The sequence below is a fragment of the Oncorhynchus gorbuscha genome, linkage group LG11 (assembly GCF_021184085.1).
Source record: "Oncorhynchus gorbuscha isolate QuinsamMale2020 ecotype Even-year linkage group LG11, OgorEven_v1.0, whole genome shotgun sequence".
Taxonomy (NCBI): Eukaryota; Metazoa; Chordata; class Actinopteri; order Salmoniformes; family Salmonidae; genus Oncorhynchus; species Oncorhynchus gorbuscha.
The window spans coordinates 60637418-60660846 of NC_060183.1; the positions used below are offsets into that span (position 1 = coordinate 60637418).

The 23429-nt window shown below is 44.0% G+C and overlaps 1 long non-coding RNA gene across 1 annotated transcript; it reads right to left on the reverse strand.

Moving 5' to 3' along the window:
- Positions 1 to 526: 526 nt before the first annotated feature.
- On the reverse strand, positions 527 to 14164 carry LOC124048003. The gene is made up of 2 exons (XR_006841159.1): positions 13967 to 14164; positions 527 to 1039 (listed from the first exon to the last, which is right to left on the reverse strand). It is a non-coding gene; the product is annotated as an uncharacterized LOC124048003 (long non-coding RNA).
- Positions 14165 to 23429: the final 9265 nt, after the last annotated feature.

A 23429-nucleotide genomic window follows, 5' to 3' on the forward strand; every position in this document is an offset into this window, starting at 1 on the left:
TGAATGTTAGCAAATTTAGTTTATATTCAAAATTGGGCGCTGCCTATATGTTTTTAATCCAAAATTATTAACTGGAATTAATCAGTCAACATAATAGTGATGACAGATGTGAGTAAATATTTTATAAGCACTAGAGTTGCATAGGCCTGCATGATGCAAACATGCATAAAGAACGCTCAGGCCTGTGAGGTCTATTGTCTATCAGTTGTTATCTATGTGTCTGGGTAGAGGGAATCCCCCTCCAAATCTCGTCTAAATATAATTGAAATAAACACATATAAGGTAGCTGCAGTTTGACAGGGTTTTCATCCCCCCCCCAGGGCCAGGAGTTTTTAAAACCCTGTGACCTGATTTGGAAATACTGGTCCAATCATAGCCCATATAAAACATTTTTATAACTGATTAATTACTGTCATACCTTAAGGTCCAGAGTTTTCCTAGTTAGGTTAACATACCTGTCATGGCTGGCTAGGTGTGTAGTGTGTGGCGAGGAATCAGGCGCAGACAGGCGCAGACAGCAGAGAGGTCCAGGGGAAAAGTGCACTTTAATACAGCACCAAAATGAAATGCCCAACACGTATGGAGCAAACACTGACCAACCCAAAACAACGGGTAACCACGTCCAGAGCACTAACAACACCAAAACGATACAACGTGAATATTCCATACGCTAAATAGGGAACAAAATCAAGCACACACAAAATAGGAACAAAACTAACCGAAAAGAAAAAGGGATCGGTGGCGGCTAGTAGGCCGGTGACGACGACCGCCGAGCACCACCTGAAGAGGCGCCGGGCGATCCGGGTGGAGGCGGTGGAAGTCTCTCAGGAGTGAAGGGTTCATAATGTCTCCCACCGTTACCCAGCACCTCTCCTACGGACCGTACCCCTCCCATTCAACGAGGTACTGTAGGCCCCTCACCCGGTGTCTCGAGTCCAGAATGGTACATACTGTGTATGCCGGGGACCCCCTGATGTCCAGTGGGGGCGGAGGGACCTCAGCCACCTGACCTTTTTGTAGGGGACCAGCTACCACCGGCCTGAGGAGAGACACATGAAACGAGGGGTTAATATGACAGTAAGCAGTAAGTTGTAACCTATAACACACCTTGTTTATCCTCCTCAAGACTTTAAATGACCCCACACTGCGGCCCCAGCTTCCGGCAGGGCAGGCGGAGGGACAGGTTTCAGGTCGAGAGCCAGACCCGGTCCCCCGGTGCGAACATGGGGGCCTCACTGCGGTGCTGGTCAGCGCTCTTCTTCTGCCGTTCCCCAGCCAGTCTCAGTGATTCCTGGACGGCTTTCCATGTGTCCTTTGAGCGCTGCACCCATTCCTCCACCGCAGGAGCTTCGGTCTGGCTCTGATGCCATGGGGTCAGGACCGGCTGGTAGCCCAACACACACTGGAAGGGAGACATGTTAGTGGCGAAGGGAGTTCTGAGCGAGCTCTGCCCAAGGAACATACCTCGCCCACTCCCCTGTCCGCTCTGAGACCCCCAGCCTCTCCATAAATGCCCTCCAAACTCTGGACGTGAACTGGGGACCCCGATCAGAGACGATATCCTCAGGCACCCCGTATTGCCGGAAGACATGGGTAAACAGAGCCTCCGCAGTCTGCAGGGCCTTAGGGAGACCGGACAACGGGATGAGACGGCAGGACTTAGAAAACCGATCCACAACGACCAGGATCGCGGTACTTCCCTGGGACAGGGGAAGGTCATTGAGGAAGTCCACCGACAAGTGTGACCACGGCCGTTGTGGAACGGGGAGGGGCTGTAACCTCCCTCTAGGCAGATGTCGAGGAGCCTTGCTCTGAGCGCACACTGAGCAGGAGGAGACATAAAACCTCACATCCTTCGACAACGTGGGCTACCAGTATCTCCCCCTGAGACTCCCGATGCCAGGATGACCAGAGGAGCGTAGAGTATGAGCCCAACGAATCAGCCTGTCACGGACACCCCGCGGCACTTTCTGAGCCCCCGCTGGACACTGCGGAGGGGCAGGCTCCAACCGTAATGCCCTCTCTATCTCTGCGTCCACCTCCCATACCACCGGTGCCATGAGACGTGAAAGTGGAATGATGAGGGTCGGCTCGATGGACCGCTCCTCTGTATCATATATGCGGGACAGCACCGGGCAAAGTATATGCCCATCTAGCCAGACGTGGATTCATTCTTCTTGCTGCCCGGATATACTTGAGATTACGATGGTCAGTCCAGATGAGAAAAGGGTGCATAGCCCCCTCAAGCCAATGTCTCCACACCTTCAGAGTCTTGACTATAGCTAACAACTCCCGGTGCTCCAGGTCATAGTTTTGCTCCGCCGGACTGAGCTTCTTCGGAAAAAAGCACAAGGGCGGAGCTTTGGTAGCAAGCCCGAGCGCTGGGACAGCACGGCCCCGACCCCAGCCTCGGATGCGTCCACCTCCACTATGAACGCTAACGAGGTCCGGATGCGCCAACACTGGCGCATTGGTGAACAGCTTCTTCAGACGACTGAAAGCTCTGCCCGCCTCTGCTGACCAACGCAAGCGTGCCGTTCCTCCCTTCAGCAGTGAGGTAATGGGAGCAGCCACCTGACCAAAACCCTGGATAAACCTCCGGTAGTAATTAGCAAACCCTAAAAAACGCTGCACCTCTTTTTACGTGGTTGGAGTTGGCCAATTACGCACGGCAGTAACGAGGTCACACTCCATTACCACCCCGAAGGTGGAAATGCGTTAACCCAGGAAGGAAACGGCTTGTTTGGAGAACACACATTTCTCAGCCTTGACATACAGGTCATGCTCCAGCAGTCGCCCAAGTACCTTACGCACCAGAGACACGTGTGCAGCGCATGTGGCAGAATAGATCAAGATGTCATCGATGTACACTACCACTTCCTGCCCATGCAGGTCTCGGAGAATCTCATCTACAAAAGATTGGAAGACGGCTGGAGTATTCTTCAACCCATATGGCATGACGAGGTACTCATAATGGCCAGATGTAGTACTAAATGCAGTTTTCCACTCATCTCCTCCCCAGATACGCACCAGGTTATACGCACTCCTCAGACCCAGTTTTGTGAAGAAACGCGCCCTGTGAAATGATTCCACCGCCGTAGCGATGAGAGGTAGTGGGTAACTAAACCCCACTGTGATTGAATTTAGACCTCTATAATCAATGCACGGACGCAGACCTTCCTCCTTCTTCTTCACAAAAAAGAAGTGCGAGGAGATGGGTGGCGTGGAGGGCCGATAGTACCCCTGCCCCAGAGATTCAGTGACATATGTCTCCATAGCCATTGTCTCCTCCTGGGACAATGGGTGCATGTGACTCCTAGGAAGTGCAGCATTCTTCAGAAGGTTTATCACGCAGTCCCCTCGACGATGGGGTGGTAATTGGGTCACCTTCTTCTTACAGAAGGCGATAGCCAAATCGGCATATTCAGAGGGAATGCTCACAGTGGAAACCTGGTTTGGACTCTCCACCGTAGTCGCACCTATGGAGACTCCTATACACCTGCCTGAACACTCCTCTGACCACCCTCAAAGAGCCCCCTGTCTCCATGAAATCATCGGGTTGTGATGAGCTAGCCACGGAATTCCCAGCACCAATGGAAACGCAGGTGAATCAATAAGGAATAGACTAATCCGTTCCTTATGACCCCCCTGCGTTACAATGTCCAGTGGCACCGTAGCCTCCCTGACCCTAATGGTCGGCTATCTAAGGAGTGCACGGGGAAAGGTTGGTCTAACGACACCAGGGGAATCCCTAGTCTTACTGCGAGCCCGTGATCCATAAAGTTCCCAGCTGCGCCTGAATCGACTAGTGCCTTATGCTGTAGAGAGGGAGAAAACCCAGGGAAAGAGGTTAGCACAAACATACGGCCGACAGGAAGCTCTGGGTGAGTCTGGTGCGGACTCACCTGGGGTGAACGAGTAGTGCTCCGCCTGCCCTCCCGACTCCCAGACGAGCTCCTCCAGCACCTATCGGCCGTGTGTCCTCGCTGACCACAACTGGTGCAGCAGGAAACTCCTCCTCCGGTCCCCCTCGAAGCAGCCTCCCCTAACTCCATGGGGATGGGAGCAGGAGGGCCTGGGGGTGGAATCAACTGGGTCCGTTCTGGATGCCCGTGGGCAGCCAGCAGGTTGTCCAGACGAATGGGCATGTCTATTTGTTCATCCAATGAGAGAGTAGTGTCCCGACACGCTAGCTCCCTGTGGACGTCCTCCCTGAGGCTACAACGGAAGTGGTCCATCAAAGCCCTGTCGTTCCACCCCGCTCCTGCGGCCAAGGTCTGGAACTCCAGGGCAAAGTCCTGCTCGCTCCTCGTCTCCTGTCGCAGGTGGAACAGCCGTTCACCCGCCGCTCGGCCCTCCGGTGGGTGATCAAACACAGCCCGGAATCGGAAGGTGAACTCGGGGTAGTGATCCCTCGCCGAGTCTGGGCCATTCCACACTGCATTGGCCCACTGCAGGGCTCGCCCTGTCAGACAGGAGACGAGGACGCTCACCTCCCCTGAGGGAGTCGGACGGACGGTAGCTAGGTATAAATCCAGTTGGAGGAGGAACCCCGTACATCCAGCCACCGTCCCATCATACTCCCTGGGGAGCGCCAGACGCAGGGCCCCGGAGCGGGATGCTGATGCTGAAGCAGGGGTAGGGGGGGTGGGTGGAAATGAGGTGGGAAGGCCACTCCTCTCCCATCGGTCCATCCTCTCCATCATCTGATCCATGGCGGACCCAATCCGGTAAAGAATGGTGGTGTGATAGGGGACCCTCTCCTCCATCGATGGGAGAGGAGGTATGGCTGCTCCTGCTGATTCCATATGATCAGGTGCGGGATTCTGTCACGGCTGGCTAGGTGTGTAGCGAGGAATCAGGCACCGAGAGCAGAGAGGTCCAGGGGAAAAGTGCACTTTAATACAGCACCAAAATGAAATGCCCAACACGCAGGGCGCAAACACTGACCAACCCAAAACAACGGGTAACTAGGTCCAAAGCACTAACAACACCAAACGATACAACGTGAACATCAAAATAATCCCGCACAACAAAGGGGTGGGTTCCATGCACTAAATAGGGAAGACAATCAAGCACACACAAACTAGGAACAGGTGTAACAAATGAGACAAAACTAACCGAAAAGAAAAGGGATCGGTGGCGGCTAGTAGGCCGGTGACAACGACCACCGAGCAGCACCCGAACAGGCGGGGGAGCCAACTTCGGCTGGAGTCGTGACACTACCGCTCTGGGGCATATGGTGTCTGTCACCAGTCTGTTTGCAGTTGTCAGTTGTCAGTTATCATCATTTATATATGGATGATGAGGGCTTTTTTCAGGAACGTTTCTTGGACTACTTTGATGTGTCAAGTGGAAGAGATGCGCAGTCTGTGTTTGAACTTATGAATTTTGAGATGTCTGAGTTTAACTACATAGAGAAACCTGTAGTCCAACCTACGATGGCGTAGCGGCTATTTGTATTTACAGTTAAGTCCCCTCCTGATCCCTGATTAAGAGGTGATGACCACCGTGAGAGAAAATGTACAAGATAATGTTATAATACTGTTTATGCATCGAATAGCTATGATGAGTACTCTCTCATCTGAGTCTGTGGTGCTGAGTCAGGCCTCTGGAGCTTGAGCTGACAATTGAGTTACAGCCTGACATTCCATAGACAAGATGTGGTGGGTCTAACCGAGATAGAGCGAGCCTGGAGGAGTTGAACAAAACCCCTTCTTGTTCCTAATCATCCTGGAATTTGGATTTAAACAACACCAGGTGCATATAACCACCAAATCAACCCAAAGTGGCTTGTGATGCTCACCAATCTGCATCGGAGGGTTGGAACCAGCCATGACTATTTGGTAAGGTTAAGCTCTCGGCAACACACGAGTGTGGGGTCGACAGTTTCATTAATGCAATAATTAATCGATATAAAATAAAGATGATTGTTTGAATAATTGTCCAAGTCTCTCAGTATACATGAATTTCCACTACACCACTTCACTCCACTACCATTGTCAACTCTCTCCTGACATAAACTGAGGCCTGTTCACCGGTCATGCTACCTTGTGTTGGTCCTGCTGTATCAACTCTCTCGCTCTCTTTCTCTGAGATGTGGACATGAAGCTAGAGTTATTGTAAGGGCCTCAACCCTAGACATAACCCTAATTAATTGATCAATTCATTAATTTGAGAGGGGGGGAGACTGAAGAAGGGGGAGAGAGGAGATAGAGATGGATGGTGAGACAGGGTGGATGGGGTGAAAGAAGTGGAAGGGAGAGAGAAGAGAACGAGGGGGGATAAAGAGGAGGTAGAGAGTGAAAGAGAGACTGCCATGAGATAAACAAGACAAATGTCAACCCTGTAACACATCTTTTCCCATTGATTGCAGTGTATGGAGAAAAACGTCAGCCCAGAGACACTCATCTTTTCCTATTGACTAAAATGTATTGAGAAAAACGTCAGCCCAGAGACACTCATCTTTTCCTATTGACTAAAATGTATTGAGAAAAACGTCAGCCCAGAGACACTCATCTATTCCTATTGACTAAAATGTATTGAGAAAATTGGCAACCCTGTGACACTCATATTTGCCCATGGACTGCAATGTATTGAGAACAACTTTTTGCTAAAACGTGCCAGAATTACATTTTCCAATATTCAATTAACCATTTTCCATTTTCTGAATCATGCACACTGATATGAAAATAAAAATGCATTTATCATTTTCACATTCCTATTTATTTCTCAAACTGGCATTGATATTATAAATTGACATTATTTTGTCATTTAGAGACTTTATGCATACATCTTCATACTGGTCCCCGTGGGAATCAAACCCACAAACCTGGCATTACAAGCGCCGTGCTCTACTAACTGAGGCACACAGAATCACCATGCATAATGGATACATTTAAATGAAATTTAATATTGACACACAACACACAATTTTATCAGTTCAATATACAATTCCTGAAACAAACCTAAAAAATGTAATAAAATAATAATATCAAAAGTTGGAATGTGGTTGTCTCACCTAGCTCTCTTAAAGGAGAAGTTTAACCAAAATCTAGAAACTCCGAAGTGATGCCATACATTGAATCTATACAGAACAAAAAATATAAACACAACGTGTAAAGTGTTCCTACAATCTCAACTTGATGAACCTCAATCTCACACAAATTATCAATGAACCCACCAGGTACAACACCAAATCTGTAAACAAGGGCACCCTCATAGATATCATCCTAACCAACTTGCCCTCCAAATACACCTCTTCTGTTTTCAACCAAGATCTCAGCGATCACTGCCTCATTGCCGTAATGGGTCTGCGGTCAAACGTCCACCCCTCATCACTGTCAAACGCTCCCTAAAACACTTCAGCGAGCTGGCCTTTCTAATCGACCTGGCCCGGGTATCCTGGAAGGATATTGACCTCATCCTGTCAGTAGAGGATGCCTGGTTGTTCTTTAAAATTGCCTTCCTCACCATCTTAAATAAGCATGCCCCATTCAAATAAAATTGAACCAGGAACAGATATAGCCCTTGGTTCTCTCCAGACCTGACTGCCCTTGACCAGCACAAAAACATCCTGTGGCTTTCTGCATTAGCATCAAATAGCCCCCCTGATATGCACCTTTTCAGGGAAGTTAGGAACTAATATACACAGGCAGTTATGAAAGCTAAGGAATTAGGCCCAGGTCTATGAATTTCACATGACTGGGAATACAGATAAGCATCTGTGATGACCATCATTTGCCTCATGCAGAGCGACACATTTCCTTCGCATAGAGTTGATCAGGCTGTTGATTGTGGCCTGTGGAATGTTGTCCCACTCCTCTTCAATGGCTGTGCGAAGTTGCTGGATATTGGTGGGAACTGGAACACACTGCTGTACATGTCGATCCAGAGCATCTCAAACAAGCTCAATGGGTGACATGTCTGGTGAGTATGCAAGCCATGGAAGAACTGAGACAATTTCAGTTTCCAGGTATTGTGTACAGATCGTTGTGACATGGGACTGTGCATTATCACGCTGAAACATGAGGTGATGGCGGCTCATGAATGGCACGACAATGGGCCTCAGGATCTCATCACGGTATCTCTGTGCATTCAAATTGCCATCGATAAAATGCAATTGTGTTCATACCTCAACCCCACCGCCACTATGGGGTACAGCGTTATCAACACACCACTCGCCGTCACGTCGCCATACACTCTGTCTGCCATCTGCCTTGTACAGTTGAAACCCGGGATCCATCTGTGAAGAGCACACTTCTCCAGCATGCCAGTGGCCATCGTAGGTGAGCATTTGATCACTGAACTGCAGTCAGGTCAGACGCCAAACTGCAGTCAGGTCAAGACACTGGTGAGGACGACGAGCAGACAGATGAGCTTCCCTGAAACAATTTCTGACAACTTGTGCATAAATTGTGCAAGCCCATAGGTTCTTCAGCGGTCCGGGTGGCTGGTGTCAGACAATCCTACCGGTGAAGAAGCCGTATGTGCAGGTCCTGGGCCGGCGTGGTTACACGTGGTCTAGGGTTGTGAGTCTGCCAAATTCTCTAAAACAACATTTGAGGTGGCTTATGGTAGAGAAATTAACATTAAATTCACTGGCAACAGTTCTGGTGTACATTCCTGCTGTCAACATGCCAATTGCACGCTCTCTCAAAATTTAAATCTTCTGTGGCATTGTGTTGAGTGACAAAACTGCACATTTTAGAGTGGCATTTTATTGTCCCCAGCACAAGGTACACCTGTGTAATGGCCATGCTCATTAATAAGCTTCTTGATATGCCACACCTGTTAGGTGGATGGATTATCTTGGCAATGGAGAAATACCCACTAACAGGGATGTAACAAATTCATCCACACCATTTGAGAGAAGTACGTTTTCTGTGCGTATGGACATTTTCATGGATCTTTTATTTCAGCTCATGAAACATGGGACCAAGATTTTACATGTTGCGTTTATATTTTTGTTCAGTTTAGGTATATTTATACTCCTGACACCGTTAATGCTTGTCCTAATATTTCTATATTTCTTAATTCCATTCTTTTACTTTTAGATTTGTGTGTATTGTTGTGTATTGTTAAATATTACTGCACTGTTGGAGCTAGTAACACTAGCATTTAGCTACACCTGCAATAACATCTGCTAAATATGTGTATGCGACTAATAAAATTTGATTCAATTTTGGTTGTCACACGGGCTCCAATACAGTGTCGTCTCCCGTGCCTTCGATGTCCTGAAGACCTCTGTTCTCTGTGCCGTGCACAAGGTCACAGAGAAGTTGCATGACATCTGTCATCGCTGCATTTCGTTGCCCAAACGAGGAGATGTATGATGTTGGCCAGGGCTTTGCTAGGCTACCACGGAGCCAGGCATTCCTCAAGTGTGTTGGAGCAATTGATGCATGTCATGTGCGCATTAAGGCACCCACAGGCCAAGATACACAGGATTGTGTCAACAGGATGCCGTTTTCCTCCATTCAACTTCAAGCTATCTGTGACAGCAAGGGGAGTTAGATTGACATGTATTTGGGCTATCCTGGATCAGTTCAGGATACACATGTCATTAAGAACAGCCCTGTGTATGCTGAGATAAGGTACCCACCTGCAGAATACTTCATCTTAGACGGTGGAGGCTGTCCCTGCAACAGCCCATCTATAATGACCTCATTCCGGGAGCCGGTGCAAAGTGCGTTCCAGAAACGGTACAACAAGCAGCATTCAAAGGCATCATCGACAGGACCTTTGGGATGTTGAAGACACATTGGTGGAGCATATTCTTCAAGGCCTTGGAAGTTCAACACACGTTTGTGCCGAGGGCCATCTGTGCTTGTGCAGTTTTGCACAACATCTGCATGGGGGTGGGGACCTTGAGGAACCAGACCCAGAGATGCAGAGAGAAGTTGTGGACGCCAGACCAGCACCAAGGCAGGGCCCAAATGAAGCAAGCTGGGATGCCCAAAGGAACAACTTGGCAGGACGCAAATCAGTACCTGTCCAAGTTCCTCCCCTTCTGGCTGACCATGACTACAATCAAGCTGTCTAAATCACCCCATTGGTCTCATTCACTTTGAAATGTGATCTTTCCAGTCATTGTTTACATTTAAAGTAGTGGTATCCAGTCTTACCCACAAAGGGTCAGTGTGGTTCCAAGCATTCCTTTCAACCATTCCATCACACACCTGATTCACCTTGTCAAAGTCTCCAGTCAACACTAAGTTGTTGAATCATAGATGTGACTTACTGGTTGGAGGGAAGCTTGTACCCACACTGGCCCTTTGCAGATTAACTGGAAAGCGCTGCTTTAAAGTCACTTGTTTGCATAAGTAACCTGTTTTCATCAAGCTGTAGTTGTTGCATTGTTATGGGCATCATTCTGAAAGGTCTATAACAAGTTTAATTTCAGATACTTTTGGGCACTTCTGCAAAACATGAATTCACAGGAGGTATAAAGTAATTAACTATCCTAGTTGTTTAAAACATGTTAAAAATTACACACCGACAAGCAGATATTATATAAAACACTTTAAAGTGTTATTAACAAATTAATGTGACTGGTCAATTGTGTGAGTCAGGGGGGGCCTAAACCCATAGGTGGCCCAAGAGGCAAAACAAATTAAAAACAACCACAGGACCCCGCTCTCAATTTTCAAAATACACCAGAGAGCATAATTTAGCCACAGAGGATCAACAGCTAATAAAAAATATCTGTGGATTAAGTTTTATCACAAGCGCATACAGGTATCTGACAAAATTAAGGAGACACTAACCTAACGTCTCTTAAAAGGGGGCTGGGCCACCAAGAACTGCCAGAATAGCTTCAATGCGCATTGGCATAGATGTCTTACAAGTGGTGCTAAACCATGCAAAGAAAATGTACCCCACACCATAACATATACTTTGTGTCCCTCATTTACTCAAGCGTTTCCTTTATTTTGTCTTATACCGGTTTGCCTACAGTCAGGAAGGCTGCAGGTTAGGCAGCATGCACATCCAATGTACAGCTTGTTGCATTGGGACCATAGACATATAATCGATGGAAGGGTTTTGTAACCTCTTACCCTGGTCATTTGACTCTTAAACTCATAGGCACACTAGCAATGGATATCAGTCCTGACTCGAATGGGAACAGCCATTTATGGATTATATTTCTATGGTTGGTTGCAGCTGTTGGTTTGCCTTTTTCAGATTTCAAAATACAATCGCGGGAAAAAGGTAGTTTGGAGAAAAAATGACTTGCTGAAAAGGCAAGATTAGTCTGTCTGTAGAACCCATTTCTGCTAACAGCAGCACTGTTTTTCAAAGTAGCTCATCCTGAGACGAGCGCATCGGCCATCACCATGAGTAGCCTATGGCTTCATCTTCATCATTAGGAGAGTCAGTGTGCCACTGGACATTTTATTTAGTAGCCTACTGTAGCCTATGACATATGTACTGTATATATATTTCCTCCTAATATTGTACAATACGTGTGTCACTTCATTGGCTTGGGCTATTGTTTGTTTGAATTCAAGACCAGATTGATCTCAGTTTGTCAGTGCTGTGAGTGAGTAGCCACTCATTTTGGTCATTTGTGTGGTATTAAAAAATATTCAGCTAATCTCTTCTGTAATGCATTTTTTTTCAAACCCTGCTAAAAGAAAATCACCATGTGTGGAAATTCTAAAATCACCTTTTTTATTATTATTGTTTTTTTTAAATTTCACCTTTATTTATCCAGGTAGGCCAGTTGAGAACACCTTTATTTATCCAGGTAGGCCAGTTGAGAACACCTTTATTTATCCAGGTAGGCCAGTTGAGAACAAGTTCTCATTTACAACTGCGACCTGGCCAAGATAAAGCAAAGCAGTGCGACACAAACAATACAGAGTTGCACAAGAGATAAACAAACGTATAGTCAATAACACAATAGAAAGATTGCAAATGTAGTAAGATTAGGGAGGTAAGGCAATAAATGGTCCATAGGGGTGAAATAATTACAATTTAGCAAATAAACACTGGAGCCTCTCTACTCAACTGTATGCCACATGGCAATCTTTACTATGGTTTTATTATAAAATAATTTTTCTTATACAGTAAATTTATCCCAGATCTAGCTTTTGAAAAGTTAAGGGAGACTTGTCAGAACCAAACAATACATTTACATTTACATTTAAGTCATTTAGCAGACGCTCTTATCCAGAGCGACTTACAAAGGATGCATGGAGGAAAGTGTGAGGGTAGAGCGAGACCAACTTTTCAAAGACCTTACTTTTCTATACTCAAGGGGAGAGATTGCACTATTCAATACTCAATACTATTGTTTTCAATTTCGTAAAGCAGTTTGTATTTCTTAACCAGGCAAAACTAAATAGTAGGCTGGTATTTACGGGGAAGCAAGATGCACAATGTGTAGCCTATGACCGGAGGAAGAGCAGGAGTGCAGCCTCCCTGTCTGCCCAAACTCATTGCTTGCTTCCTGCAGCTCACCAGCTGATGCAGACTGTGTGTGCAGGTGTGGTGGGTCCTTCCCACTGTTAGAGAACAGAAATCTCGCAGCTCTGCACACCCAGTGCTGCTGATATTCGCCTTATCAAAGTACCCTATCCAGTGCTGCTAATATTCGCCTTATCATAGTAGCCTATCCAGTGCAAATACAAGTCAAGTCCAAGTCACCAATGGATTGAGTCCCAGTCCTGGACTCGACTACTACAACACTAATTAGTACTATCTTAGAGGAAGGGCACAGCTGTGTCTACTAACTCCCATTTTCTTACAAAACTATTTTATTGAGATATTTATTTTTCTTTGTTTTTTGTGTATTGTCTGTGTTGTGTTCAGTTTGTTTTGCTCTCCACAATCGGAAAAAAATATGAAACAAGTTTCAACTTGTTAATAACCTTCAAGGCATTTACAGTTGTATTTTTTTAAACATTGTACATTTTAAGGAAGCAACAGATGAATTTACCTTCCTTACCTTTCTAAAATTGTAAGACATGTTACCTTGACAACAACATAAAAATGTGCAGGAAAATAGAATGCGTAAAATGCTGAACTGTTTGAATTCTTAGCTGACATGTCGACTAATTTGCTTGAATTTGTATGGATGTATGCATGTATGATTCTATCTTTACATTTCTATGGAATTCTTCAATATCTGTGCCGTTGAGTAAATGACTCTGATTTGTAGATAGGAGTAGATGTTTACTTGGGGAGGAGAAGACAGGGAGGAGAAAGAGAGAGGTCAGGAAGGAGGGACAACAAGCAACATCTACTGTATGTGTGTTCCTAAGGAATGTGAACATTTCTTTTCCTAGAATGTTCTAAACATGTTCAAAATACCACAGAATTAAATAGAGCTCTAATTCAATGTATCTCTGTGTGAGTAAACCACTGGAAAACATTTACATTCATAACAATATGAACTTGATCTAACATAACCACAATTTACCTTCCCTTCTTCAGCTTTCTACTTCTGTTTAAGAGTCACTGTTAAACACTTGTTTTTCCAACAATGCTTTGCAACACAATGCATCCATGATGCCTACAGTGCAGTCTTATGGCTCCCATAGGGAGTGGATGGACAGAAATGCAGATTGTGTCTGGCATGATGTGCCATATTTAATTGTTGATTGTCACTCCTGTACATGTCACATATACAGACGTCGCCCTCTGAGTGATGGTTACCTGTCGTATGTAACCGACAGATGACACATCACTTTGGAGACGCATTTATCTGCCCGCTTACTTTGTTCTGATTAGTTTCTTGTTTAGTTTTCAAGGCTGTTATCTTCTCCCTTTGTCATAACATAGAATAACATAATCTGCCTTTCAAATTGATGTTGGAGGATGTTTTCTCCACCCAACATTGTTAACTAAGAGGCCTCCTTTCTTATTATAATGTGGAAGTTGCCTGTTTGGCAAACTACCCTACATTAGGACTATCGGAATAAACAGTAATATTCTCACTATTTGATAAGTGACTCACTCCTTCCCGCCTCAGAATCTCGGCCTCCGTTGACTCTGTAGATGGTGGAAACATATGGCGACGTGCTGCTTTTTAACCTTGATCCTCAAAGTGCCAGGAAAATAAAACTCCCTCTGTTTTGTTTTTCTCCCTTCAAGCTAAAGTTGCCCGGGCGTCCATTCCTATTTGCATGCGGTGTCACCAGGGCGACGGATAACATTCTGTTGTTGTTGTTGAGGTGGACTGCCGCTTCCTCTCTCCCTCCCTCCTTCCCTCCTTCCCTCCATCCCCCCTTCACCTGCAGCAGCTGTTTTCCCTCTGGTGTCACTGACTTGGCATCACGCTTTCAAGGTTGACAGGCCACAACGCCTCCTCCTTCCCTCCTGCTTTTCCAAACTCTCCAGTGATTTCTTCCCTTCCCCCTTTCTTCAATTACCGTTCAGACTAATCAAACAGCCCAGACATGTTTGCTATTGACTTAGGTGAAGGGAATTGAGGAGTCCTACTTCTGAGGGCAGTTCTCTAACAGTGGAGAATGGAAGTAGTCATTGAAATGATTGATAATGACCTTTATCCCTATGTGTGATTGGCAACATACTGGCCCCATCATTTAATCCACCAGCAGCAAACACACAGACACAATACAGGTTTAATTCCATATTTCAATAAATTCAGGGGAGGAAGGTCATTAATCATGATAAGGGTATAACGATGGGGAGGGGGTGGAGAGTAGATAGCCAGACCAGGGGTGTGGTGTGATTTATTGTTCCCGGGGTACAAAGCCTTGTTCCACATGGCCCACCATGAATCTTCAGCACCCACCACCATTCACATACATTAGACCCCCCTATTCCCCTGCCCAAACGTTCTACGCCTATTGCTCCTATTCTACCATAGCAAGTGTATGTTCATCAAAAGGTGTTCATCTATCCTTGACCAACCAGCAGGAGACCGTAAACGGATACACATGTATCATTGGATTTTTCTTTATTGTAAGCAAATGAACAAGGTTTTGTCTATGAATGTTATTGTTAGGCCACACAACTGTGGGGATAGAGTATGCACAGTAAAGCTATTAAGATATAGTTCAAATGATTTGAACAAAACCCTGTAAAAAGTATGTTTTGACGATCGGCCAGGGCTGGCAGAAAGAGTTGTTTAGTGGAAAGTAACAAATTGGCAATAAAGCGAAACTGAGTGAAATATACTCCGTGGAGGCCATGCTTGGTACTGGTTTTATCACTCCATTTTGGATCCCAGAATGATTTTATGGGTCTGTATAAACACAGGCCGGTCCTCAGATGGAGCCACAACCTTCTTGGTTGTATATGAAATGGGTCGGAAGAAAGAGTAACTGAATCTCTTTAAGACTGTGTTCTGCTGTCTCAGTCGATATCGGCCTCATATATCTTTTGCAAAGTGTTTTCAAAAACATGGCAGTTGCAATCATATTTTTTTTTTTAACAATAGTGTGTTTTAACCCTCATACTACCAATATATTTTACATACAGGGATTACCAACTGGGGTCATTTTGACTCCAAGATGAAACCAATCACTCACAAACAAACATGGGGAACAGAGGGTTAAATAATAAACAGGTAATTGGGTGAGTGAAACCAGGTGTGTAAGACAAAACAAATGGAAAATGAAAAGTGGATCGGTGGTGGCTAGAAGGCCGGTGACGTCGACCGCCGAACGAACACGGGGAGGGACCGACTTCAGTGGAAGTCGTGACAGTATTAAATAGGTTAAAGTACATTTATTGGTCTACATTAAGTGGTACATATCAATGAATGTATTCACTAAGTAGTTCCATCTGACACACATCATCATCTTATTTCCTCACCTGCAGAGTTATTTAATAATCTGCAATAGTGCCTCTCAAACCAACCTCCACGCCCCCGGCCACTCCTCCTAATGGTCCAACACGACACCAGCATAACAGACCACTGTACAGATTCCTACATTAACTTCACTAGGGTAGGGGGCAGCATTTGGAATTTTGGATGAAAAGCATGCCCAAATGAAACTGTCTGCTACTCAGTCCCAGAATATAGGATATGCATATAATTTGTAGATTGGATTGAAAACACTCTAAAGTTTCCAAAACTGTTAAAATAATGTCTTTGAGTATAACAGAACTGATATGGCAGTCGAAAACCAGAGGAAAATCCAACCAGGAAGTACTTTTATTTTGAAAGGCTGTTTTTCCATTGAAAGCCTATCCACCATACAAAGACTTAGGATCCAGTTCACAAGATCTGTGCCTTCCTCTACATGTGACCAGTCTTTAGGCATTGTTTCAGGCTTTTACTCTGAAAAATGAGGGAGATACAGCACTTTCAATCAGTGGCCAGTGGAATTTCCATTCATCAGCCATGCGCCCTGATCGAGAACGCGCCTTTCTTGTTTCTCCCTTCCTATTGACGAAGCTTTTGTCCGGTTGAAATGTTATTGATTATTTATGACAAAAACAACCGGAGGCTTGATTTTAAACATCGTTTGGCATGTTTCTACTAACTTTTATTGTACTTTAAAAAAACGTTTTGTCCTGGGATTAGTGCACGCGCCTTCCGCATTCGGATTGCTGGACAAAACGCGCAAACAAAAAGGAGGTTTTTGCTCATAAAGAGGGACTTTATCGAAACAAAACAAACATTTATTGTCTAAAATGGAGACCTGGGAGTGCCACCAGATGAAGATCATCTGGTGATTCATTTTAATGCTATTTTTGACTTTTTGTGGCGAGCTAACATAATCGCAAAGTGTGCTTTCACTGTAAAGCATTTTTGATATCTGACACAGCGGTTGCAGTAACCTCTTAAAGCTAGGGGGCAGAATTTTCACTTTTGGATAAATAGCGTGCCCAATTTCAACTTCCTGCTACTCATGCCACGAATATACGATATGGATATTATTTGTAGATTTGGATAGAAAACACTCTGAAGTTTCTAAAACTGTTTGAATCATGTCTGTGAGTATAACAGAACTTATGTAGCAGGCAAAACCCAGAGGACTAACTGTTCAGATTTTTTTTCTCCTCCCTCTCTATTCACTATATTGTCTTTGCCATTGGATATTTAATAGGAACCCATTTTCAGTTCCTACCGCTTCCACACGATGTCGTCAGTCTTTGGAATATGGTTGAGGTTCTTCCTTTGTGCTATGAAGAGGTAGGCCAACTGGGAACTGAGGACACTTTTGTGAGTTGCGCAAGACGTGAACAGCAGTGCTGGTTTGTTTTCGTTCCTGTATTGAATACAGATTGCCCCGTCTAAAATTTGATTGATTATTAATGTTTAAAAATATCTAACGTTGTATTACAAAAGTAGTTTGAAATATTTCGGCAAAGTTTATGGTCAACTTTTGAAATATTTTGTAGTGACGTTGCATTTTTTGTAAGCTGTCTTTTTCTGGATCAAACGCGCTTTATAAATGGACATTTTCGATATATATGAAGGGAATTAATCGAACAAAAGGACCAATTGTGATGTTCATGGGACATATTGGAGTGCCAACAAAAGAAGCTTGTCAAAGGTAATGCATATTTTATATTTTATTTCAGTGTTTTGTGTAGCCCCTGCTATGCTAACTCCTTTGTTTACTGCTGGTGCAGATGGGTGCAGGCTATCAGATAATAGCTTCTTATGCTTTCGCCGAAAAGCATATTAAAAATCTGACATGTTGTCTGGATTCACAACGAGTGTAGCTTTAATTGAGTATCTTACATGTGCAATTTAATGAAAGTTTGAAATTTATAGCATTTTATTTGAATCTCGCGCTCTGCATTTCTCTTTGACATTATGGGGTAATGTGTGTAGATGGGTGAGATTTTTGTTGTGGTTGATATAACCAATATTATGGCATGCCAATACTTGGCTCTGGACAGGCCCAGAACATATGTAAAATAGTCCCCTTTTGTTTCTTACATCTCCAGCGCAGGTAGGACATTTCTGCATGCGTTTTATGCAATCATTCAGAGGTATAATATACTGTACTCTATGTAGAATCTTACATTGCAACATTTCATGCCTCAGATTGTGCATGAAAAGCACTAATGAGTAGTATCCCATATATTTTCCAATTCCTCATTTGTAATACCTTCCCCTAAGTCTGCTTCCCATTTAACACAAAGATTATTACTGTTATCAGGGAAGCGATCCAGGAGCATAAATACAATTTGACAGTGTCAGAGCAAAAACCAAGCCATGAGTTCGAAGGAATTGTTCGTAGAGCTTAGAGACTGTCTCGAGGCACATATCTGGGGAAGAGTACCAAAAGATTTCTGCAGCATTGTTCGCAGAGCTTAGAGACTGTCTCGAGGCACATATCTGGGGAAGAGTACCAAAAAATGTCTGCAGCATTGAAGGTCCCCAAGAACACAGTGGCCTCCATCATTCAAAAACAAGAAGAAGAAGTTTGGAAGAAGTTTGGAACCACCAAGACTCTTCCTATATCTGGCCGTCTGGCCAAACGGAGCATTCGGGGGAGAAGGGCCTTGGTCGGAGAGGAGACCAAAAACCAGACGGTCACTCTGACAGAGTTCCTCTGTGGAAATTGGAGAACCTTCCAGATGGACAACATTCTATGCAGCACTCCACCAATCAGGCCTTTATGGTTGATTGGCCAGGCGGAAGACACTCCTCAGTAAAAGGCGCATGACAGGCTGCTTGGAGTTTGCCAAAAGGTACCTAAAGACTCTCAGACCATGAGAGACACGATTTTCTGGTCTGATGAAACCAAGATTGAACACTTTGGCCTAAATGCCAAGCATCACGTCTGGAGGAAACCTGGCACCATCCTTACAGTGAGTTATGGTGGTGGCAGCATCATGTTGTTGGGATGTTTTTTCGGAACTGGGAGACTAGTCAGGATCGAGGCAAAGATGATCAAAAGACAAAAAGATCCTTGATGAAAACCTGCTCAGGACCTCAGACTGGGGTGAAAGTTCACTTTCCAACAGGACAATGACCCTAATCACACAGCCAAGACAAAACAGGAGTGGCTTCAGGACAGTCTCTGAATGTCCTTGAGTGGCCCAGCCAGAGCCCAGACTTGAACCCGATCAAATATCTCTGGAGAGACCTAAAAATAGCTGTGCACCGATGCTCCCCATCCAACCTGACAGAGCTTGAGAGGATCTGCAGAGAAGAATGGGAGAAATTCCCCAAATACAGGTGTGCTAAGCTTGTAGCGTCATATCCAAGAAGACTCGAGGCTGTAATCACTGCCAATGGTGCTTCAACAAAGTACTGAGTAAAGGGTCTGATTACTTATGTAAATGTGATGTTTCAGTTTTTTGCAAACATTTCTAAAAACCTGTTTTTGCATCGTAGTTATGCGGTATTCTAAAAAACAATTGAATCCATTTTAGAATAAGGCTGTAACTTAACAAAATGTGGAAAAAGTTGAGGGGTCTGAATACTTTCCAAATGCGCTGTATATACAATTGCTCTTAAAATAACTATTTTTTTAAAGAATACATACCAATACTTCACTATGCCATACCCTAATCTGTTTCACCTGTCTTTGTGATTGTCTCCACCCCCCTCCAGGTGTCGCCCATCTTCCCCATTATCCCCTTTGTATTTATACCTGTTTTATCTGTTTGTCTGTTGCCAGGTCGTCTTGTTTGTCAAGCCAAACAGCATTTTTGTGTCAGCTCCTGCTTTTCCCCAGTCTCTCTTTTCTTGTGCTCCTGGTTTTTGACCCTTGCCTGTCTTGATCCTGTGCCCACCAGCCTGACCACTCTGCCTGACCCTGAGCCTGCCTGCCGTCCTGTACCTTTGCCCCACCCTCTGGATTACCAACCTGTGCGTGACCTGACCCTGAGCCTGCCTGCCATCCTGTACCTCTGCCCCTGTTGCTGTAATAAACATTGCTACTTCAACACGGTCTGCATCTGGGTCTTACCTTGATTCCGGATACAATGGGTATATTTAGAGGTTTCTATATTACAGTTTACCAAGTATTCATACCACTGAGACATTTTCACTACAAATAAGTATATATGTAAGGTCATTTTGATTTTATACACGGTCATACCAAGTTAAAATCAGTTACAACCACAGGTGATTACATGCTTAATTTCTGCAGGTGAACTGTCTATCTTGTCAAAATCACTAGTACAGGTCCCCCTCAACCCTCTGAGAATATGTATAACTTCATATTATATCTCCAGAGAAACCTGGATTCAAAAACCTTTTTAGATTTCCCCTACATTTTGGAGAATACACACTAATACAGCTCTCTGTGTAGATTCATTGTATCTGAGTTCTATACTGCAGTTCTATCAAGTATTTATACCATTGGAATACTTTTTATACCATTTTTATATGCACAAAAAATAAGGTAATTTTGGTCTTGTAGACAGTCATACAATATGTGTTATAAGCAAGTACAATCTTAGGTGAGTACGTGGGGAGCTAAATCCCTCAAAATCACTGATACAGGTCCCTGCCCACCTTCTGGTGGTATGGACAACTTGTTATTAAGTCTCTAGAAAAATCTAGATTCAAATAAAGGTTCTTTCAATCAAATGACTATAGGCAAAATTAGGTGTTTTTGTTTGGCCTTGAAGGAATTTTTTTAAGGTCTTTCGTAAATTTATATACAAACACTAAACAATGATTTAGTTATTAAGAACAAGTTAATTTACACAATTGAATAAGCCACCTTTTGCCTCTGGGGTCAAACTGACCCCAGTTGGTAGAATGAGGGTTGCATTCCAGAGCATTTTTATACTTTTTAGCCAGTAGTTCTGAAAGTAGCACTATCGAGCCAAAACTGGTCCCTGAAAATGATCCACAATTGTGTACAACGTCATCCATTTAGTATGATATATTACATCCTGCAATTAAAAAATATATATATATATATTATATGTCCCAATTTGTAAGGGCATTTGTACAATATGTTACGACTGTATAAGTGCTTAAGATACCGTTCTATCTCTTTAAACTGGAGTAATCACTTGGAAGCAGTAAGGAAGAGGACTGCTTACGTTTATGTCCATCTCAAACGATGCCTTCACAAACCTGGTCCAATCAGACTTTATCCTATGAATAGGTCCCTACAACTTTTCTCTCTCATCACACCTTATCACCATTCATCCCCAAGCCATCAATCTTCTATAATTGACTCCTGCTGTGGATAACAGGGGGTGTGTATTGTTTATGTGTATTCCGCTGGAGACCGCATGATTGTGGCATTAGGATGCTCCAACAGGAGCCATAGACATGGTTGATTTGATGTACGGGGGACTGTTATACCTGAACTGTACATTTCTGATGCTGAGTACCACTGATAAGCTTGACTCGTGAACGTAAGCTTGACGTTGATGTTTTGCCAATGCAATGGCACGCGCATACACACGCAGGCACAATATGCATGCACACATGCACACACATACAGTACACACACTGAATCTCTCACATGTTCACACGCACACACGCACACACACTGACTGAATGGCTCCACTTTATTCAGCATCCGCTATGAATCCACAGAGCGCCAGGCGTTAATGGAAACTCAGGAGGCGTTGGTGGAGGACACCAAGTGTAATCATGGATATGTAAATTATAGCCCCAGTAGTAGATTATACCTATTCATCTCTGTCTTTGTATTTTGTTTATCCTCTCTCTACAGTACCTCATAAACATGCATGGGTCCCTCTAAAACACATTACACATGTTGGCTTTATAGTACACAGTATAAGAGGCCTTTGATTCTCTTTACTCCACGCACAACGTAACGCATTATAAATCCCAGTACAGGAGTATAAAATATATATTATGAGCATGTTTCTTGGCCCAAAAATGCAGTACTTTGTTGCTGAGCAATAATCTGCAAGACAAACCCAGATAATTAACAAAAAAAACGTGAACAGCTCCCCGGACCCCAAAGAGGATGAAGTCTCACTTGGAATAGCAAGGTGAGGTTGTCTTTCTACTAGAGTGATTCAGCATAATTACTCTCCACTTTGGCTTCCTTTTAGCTTTATTCAGCCAATCACATATGTTTAGTCTTAGGTTCGTCTACTTTACAATACTGTTCAAAAGTTTGGCGTCACTTAGAAATGTTCTTGTTTTTTAAAGAAAAGCAAATTTTTTCCCCATTAAAATAACATCAAGTTGATCAGATATACAGTGAACTCATTGATAATGTTGTAAATTACTTATGTAGCTGGAAGCTGCAGATTTTGTTATGGAATACCTACATAGGCGTACAGAGGCCCATTATGAGCAACCATCACTCCTGTATTCCAATGACACATTGTGTTAGCTATCATTTTAAAAGGCTAATTGATCATTAGAAAACTCTTCAGCAATTATGTTAGCACAGCTGAAAACTGTTGTTCTGATTAAAGAATCAATAAAACTGTCCTTTTTTAGATTTAGAGTAGTTGAGTATCTGGAGTATCAGCATTTGTGGGTTCGATTACAGGTTCAAAATGGCCAGAAACAAAGCCCTTTCTTCTGAAATTGTCACACCCTGATCTGTTTCACCTGTCCTTGTGCACCCCCCTCCAGGCGTCGCACCTCTTCCCAACTATCCCCTGTGTATTTATACCTGTGTTCTCTGTCTGTTTGTTGCCAGTTCGTCTTGTTCGTTCAAGCTAACCAGCATTTTTCCTGTCAGCTCCTATCGTTTCCCAGCCTTTCTTTCCTCGTCCTCCTGGTTTTGACGTTTGCCTGTCCTGACCCTGTACCCACCGCCAGACCTCTCTGCCTGACCCTGAGCCTGTCTGCCGTCCTGTACCTTTGCCTTACCCTGGATTTTCAACCCTTGCCTGCCTTGACATGTCTTTGCCTGCCCGGTTGCTACAATAAACATTGCTACTTTGACAGTTTGCATCTGGCTCTTACCTTGATCCCTGATAGAAACTTGTCAGTCTATTCTTGTTGTGAGAAATTGCCAAGAAACGGAAGTTCTGGTACAATGCTGTGTACTACTCCTTTCCGTTTCTTGGCAATTTCTCTCATAGAATAACCTTCATTTCTCAGAACAAGAATAGACTGACGAGTTTAAGAAGAAAGGGCTTTGTTTCTGCCCATTTTGAGCCTGTAAACAAACCCACAAATGTTGATGCTCCAGATACTCAACTAGTCTAAAGAAGGCCAGGTTTATTGATTGTTTAATCAGGACAACAGTTTTCAGCTGTGCTAACAGGGTTTTTCTAATGACCAATTAGCCTTTCAAGATGATAAACTTGGATTAGCTAACACAACGTGCCATTTGAACACAGGAGTGATGGTTGCTGATAATGGGCCTCTGTAGATGTATATATTCCATTACAAATCTGCCGTTTCCAGCTACAATAGTCATTTACAACATTATCAATGTCTACACTGTATTTCAGATGAATTTGATGCTATTTTCATGGACAAATGTTTTGCTTTTCTTTCAAAACAAGTACATTTCTAAGAGACCCTTTTGAATGGTAGTGCAAGTGAAATATTGTAAGTCACAAATGGCACCAGC